The sequence below is a fragment of the Gymnoscopelus microlampas genome (genome assembly GCF_963454915.1).
Source record: "Gymnoscopelus microlampas genome assembly, chromosome: 15".
In the NCBI taxonomy this organism is placed as follows: domain Eukaryota; kingdom Metazoa; phylum Chordata; class Actinopteri; order Myctophiformes; family Myctophidae; genus Gymnoscopelus; species Gymnoscopelus microlampas.
The window spans coordinates 18,968,755-18,974,157 of record NC_139952.1 but is presented as its reverse complement, the minus strand read 5'-3'; the positions used below and the strand labels follow the sequence as shown (position 1 = coordinate 18,974,157).

The 5,403-nt window shown below is 38.5% G+C and overlaps 1 long non-coding RNA gene across 1 annotated transcript; it reads left to right on the top strand.

Annotated features, from left to right (window-relative positions):
* The first annotated feature begins 3,130 nt into the window (after window positions 1-3,130).
* On the top strand, window positions 3,131-3,948 carry LOC311061402. The gene is made up of 2 exons (XR_014602385.1): window positions 3,131-3,269; window positions 3,726-3,948. It is a non-coding gene; the product is annotated as an uncharacterized lncRNA (long non-coding RNA).
* Window positions 3,949-5,403: the final 1,455 nt, after the last annotated feature.

Below are 5,403 nucleotides of genomic sequence, written 5' to 3'. Positions count from 1 at the left end.
AATGTCACATTTAGTCTCTATTAGTATTAGGCACCAAATCCTTGTTTTCAGCTTGACAAGAATTTCGATGTAAATCACTGTCGCCTTGTTAAATTGAATGCTTCATCAACGTGAATAAACAGATTTCACAATAACTCATCATGTGTCTTTGTCACAAGTTGTGATTTCATAATTCTTTAAATGAGGAGGCTGGAGAGACTGCTTGACCTTTTATTTGTGGTCTGTGATCTACAGTATTTCTACATGTTTGTCTGTCAGTATGTTGATCCTATCTTCATTTCAACCACTGAATCTAAATATTACTTACTCAATACTTGATGATTGTCTGAAAAATGAATGAAAAAACAACAACACACAAAATAAAATAAACTTACGCTGTCATTATACTCAGTAGCCTACTGAAAGTATTGAGCCTATAGTTACCACTTTTGCCATTACCACCGTTATCTCTCTGGTACCCAAAGTTCCTCTGAATAAACTTGTTAATAGCATTGTGATAAAACAGCATACAGTACTACGAGATGCAGTGGGTCCAGGAGGAATATCAGGTTATCAAAGCTTAAAGGGACATTTCGCCGATTTTGCATCAAACCCTTATTTTTATCTAGGTCTAGCATAAAACATGATCCTGGTGTGTTTTTTGTGTTTTATCTGTATTTTTAGATTTTTATCCATATCCTCAGAGACTATGAGTAATTTGACTCATAGTCTCTTTATCTCACCTTATTTCCTGACTACAATGTAGACCACACCCCCACGCAGCCTCCCCTCCCCACAAGGAAGGGCAGTGCCCCAAAGCAGGTCATTGTAGTAATGCAGCAATCCAGTCAAACCCCAGTCAAATACACAGACTTCTATATTTTTCTGGCCATAGGGTGCAAATTTCAAATTTTGCTACTGTTATCTACAACAAATATTATTAACATTGAGTGATTGTAAGTTCTTCCAGGGGTGAAATGCTCCTTTAATGGATGTGTGAACAGTAGGTATTCTGCAGGGTATATGAACAGCTTCACACAAAGTTTCATGAAGTTTTACTTCCTGTTTTCTGTAAAGTGAGAGGACAAACCCTCCTGTATAAAAAAGGAGTGCTATAGGTTACATAGGACACTTTGGTATGTGGTGCTTAACTTATGACAGCTAACTAAACTCAAACCAACAACCAGGCACAAGGTAATGCACAAAATGAATGACACATTGAGTCACTGTAGACATGTTATTTTAAACAAATAATGTTGGCATTGGTAACTATTTAATGAATGAGTTTTATTTTGGTTGAAAAGTTAACGCTCTATATTTTGATGATCATTGCTATAGAGTGTTTGTTCGGTAACAGCGGTCTCCCTGTCGATCCAGCTCTTTAATAAATAAATAATACATTTTAATTTAGGTTGCCAATTTCAACCAATCAGGAGAGAATACCCATTTAATCAGCTTGAATGTTATAGTATTCAATTTCCAATTTTGTCTGTCCACTTATTTGTTTCATCACCACTTCTAATTTCACTTGTTTATCCTGTATGAGTTCTCTATCCTGATTGTTACTGAACAAACACTCCATAGCAATGATTGCTATCCAGCTCTTAGTAAACAGCTGGAAGCTAGAATAGAGAGAGTCAAAGTATGAAATCTTTGTTTTATGCGTAATGTGTAATGGTGGCTGTCCCCTCTATTTCTCCTTTTGGTTTTTTTTAACCATGTTCTGCTGGTGACAATATGAATTTCCCCTTTGGGCATATCTTTTCTATTTCTATATCTTTAAATGTGGGGAGTTGAAAAGTTTGTACAACTCTACTCCTTAAACATCCAAATAGAAAATTTGGCCAATCAATCACCATAACAGTATCATACACACTTTGCCCTATCAAGTGTAATCACTCAACAACACACTCTCTGTCTAGATGTGGAGGATCACCAGCTTGGTGCTTATGGGTGTAGCAGGGTGGGGTTTGGTGTCCTGCTCCATCACATGTCCTGACGGGAAGCAATGCACTGATCACTCAACCTGCTGTAAGACCGAGGAAGGATACGGATGTTGCCATTACCCAAACGTGAGTCAAGGCTTGCTGAACAATGACAACCATAAAACTCATGATCTGAAAAAATCTTTAGCCATTCAGGCAATGAACAACTTAACTCTGTGTGTGTGTGTGTGTGTGTGTGTGTGTGTGTGTGTGTGTGTGTGTGTGTGTGTGCGTGCGTGCGTGCGTGCGTGGGGCGGGCGGGCGGGCGGGCGTGCGGGCGTGCGTGAGTGTGTGTGTGTGTGTGTGTGTGTGTATAGGCAGTGTTGCTCCGACAAGGCCCACTGTTGTCCATCAAGGTGGAGGAGGTGGAGAAGGAGAGCTTGGTAGTCCAATCCTATACTTCAATTGAAATTCAGTGATCTTGTTAGTGAAGCGACACCGTCATACTTCAAAGTATAAATTTGGATTAAGGTAATGCTTTGATGACTCAGGAAATATACCTATATTTTATATATATATAGAGTTCAGTTCTTATCATCCACATATAAACACTGCTTCTCAGTGCACAGTTCAGTGGGGACCTGCAGACCATAGCAGTTCCCCCTCCTGACTTAATATCGGTCTGATTTTGCAATCATCAGCAATATGTATGGACAGTAAAATACTCAGTGTTAATTTAACTCTGAGAGTGTACAAATGGACCTGCAATGGTCCATTTTGTTACATTTGTACACTCTGGGTTAGACATGGGTAAATTAACATGATTTTATTGTATTATTATATATTTATTGTATTGTATATAAGCCAAGTACAGGGGCCAAAACCACTCCACTTCTACAAACTGGGTTGTTTTTACCTGATGGCTGATGAGATTATCATTGATTGGAAGACATTTCACCTATGTGTATAAACACAGAAATGGGAGAGCAGGAGTTTTAGTATAATTTGAAACAACAAAAAAAAATTGATTGTATCAAAACCCAAAATTGTAGAAAATGTGTTTGGTGGCACATAAATGTTTAAGCATTTTATTTATACTAGCTTTGATCACTCAAGAAGTGCAGTGTTTGCACATTTGGATGTGCGTGTGAACATTCAACATACCAATACTGTAACTTTGTGGCCAAAGACAGCAGCTTATACTGTTACGATAATGTATTTTTGCAGAAACCTTTGACAGCTCTAACAAAGCCCAGTGCCCTTGAGGCTGGAGTCATCCGCTGTGACAACAAGTTCTGCTGCCCGGCAGGGAACACATGCTGCAAGCTACCTAGAGACCAATGGGTCTGCTGTCCCTACCCACTGGTAAGACTCCTATATACTCTAGAACAATGGTTCTGGGCTCCAGTGATGGGAGACCCAGACAACTGCTTGCATTTATCTCTACCAGGTACTGGTTCTCAACTTCAGTCCTGAGGACCCAGACTACTAATTAACATGAGAGATCATTTGGCAAGAATGGTGTATGCATCATGGAGGGGATTACAAACAATAAGCCTACAAAACATTGAACAATCAAGACATTTTTTTACAAAGAAATGAACAAGGAAATACAAGCCTAAAATAACCCCCATCAAACAGTGATCTTGACCAAATCACACAGGGAGGGCTGAAATATGTTTTGTGACTTTTGTCACTAGTGTTCAGCATGGTCCCCTTAATCCAATGCCTTCCTTGATTTAAAATGGCATTCAAAATGCCTTATTCATTTACTGTACATGTCACACTTTTACTGAAATTAGGAACTGTATCAATTTTCAGGCGATGTGCTGGGCAGATGGTAGGCACTGCTGCCAGTATGGGTACACCTGTGATGCAACCAACTTGAAATGTAGGAAGTGGTGTTACTCTCAGAACCCCTCGGGGCCAAAGGAAGATGCAAAGCAAAACTGAGATTAACACTGTATGCTGACATTATCATGAATTTGACTTTTTTTTTATGTGTGCTGCTGATTTTCTGTTCCTCCAATAAAATTTCACAAAGGTTATTTTCTACTGTGGAGATTTACTGTATTGGAATATGACTGAAACTGAATGTGACAAAGTCGTGCAGTTGGCAACATGTTTCATTGGTCAAAGAGAATTTAACAGGGATATGACCTACAGCTTAGGCCATGTCCCATTTTCATGCACTGTGAATTTAACCTAGCTAGCATTTCTCAAAGGGCCACTTTGTCGATTTTGAACCCAAATCCCATCTTTATGAAGTCTGCAGTGTTTCTTGTGTTTGTTCTTGTGCTTTTGGGTCACAACTCACACTTGTTTCCATTGTGTCCTTTGTACTCAATTCATCAACATGACATACAATACATATAGTACATTACAAAAACACAAAAAACGCTCAAAGCTATATAAGATATATTCACAGAAAAGGTGTGTGTGGGGAGGGGGGGGGTGGTAGATGATGCCACTCACAAACCAACAAATCATTTGACTACACGTTTCCAAATGACAGTGAAGTTAAGTTAAAAAATAAAGAAGAATTATTTTTTACTTTAATGCGTTTAATTCGGTTAATTTGGTACAAAAAATACTCCATGAAGAGTAGATGTCAGAGTTTTTTTCTTTTTCTTTTTTTGTGATGAGTTTGATGGGTGCTTGTCATTTCTCCTGGATGCTTTAGCCCCGAGGCACCCACAGTATCGGCGCCTTTGCATAATATAATGGTAGCATCATTATGCATTATGCAATAAAAGCACTGATCTGTATTTGTTTTCAGACCTAGGGCTGTTCTGTGACTATGTCTAGTCTATGCACCAACTATGTGTCCTGTGGCTGTTCATCAACGTGATTTTGAGGACAACCCAAAAATAACAATATCACATTTTGTATATAGCCTACTGTATGCAATATCCTTTGTCTATCATGTGAATCACTGTCAGACTGTGACAGTCATATCAAAGCTCAATGACTCATTCAATCCTTCATCAACTTGAATGAACTGATTGCATAAGAACTCTTTGTGTTTCTTTCTCACAAGTTGTCATTTCATAATTTTTGCAACAAGGAAGCTGAAGTTCATATCTCCCGTGGAGATTTACTGCACTGGAATATGGCTGAAATGTGATCAAGTAGTCTCAGTTGGCAACAGGTTTTATGGGTCAAAGAGAATGTAACAGGGATACAGGTGACCCTAGGCCTTGAGACTTTGCATAGTTTTCACTATGCACGATGAATTTGACCATGCACTTGGTAACATTGGTTCATCAAATTCATCAATAGAAAACTAAATCTGTAGTTTGTTTGTTTGTTTATTTGCACACGCCCCCCCCCCCCGCCCTCCATACAATAACTTTGTTTTGTTGATCCAGAGAGGCAAAAGAAACAAACAAAAACAACTTTTGAAATGAAATGAAAAATATTTTCATAATTTCTTTTGCATTCTTCAACAAACCTTCAATAACTTTTGAGTTGTACCTATGACACATCAAATATGTGT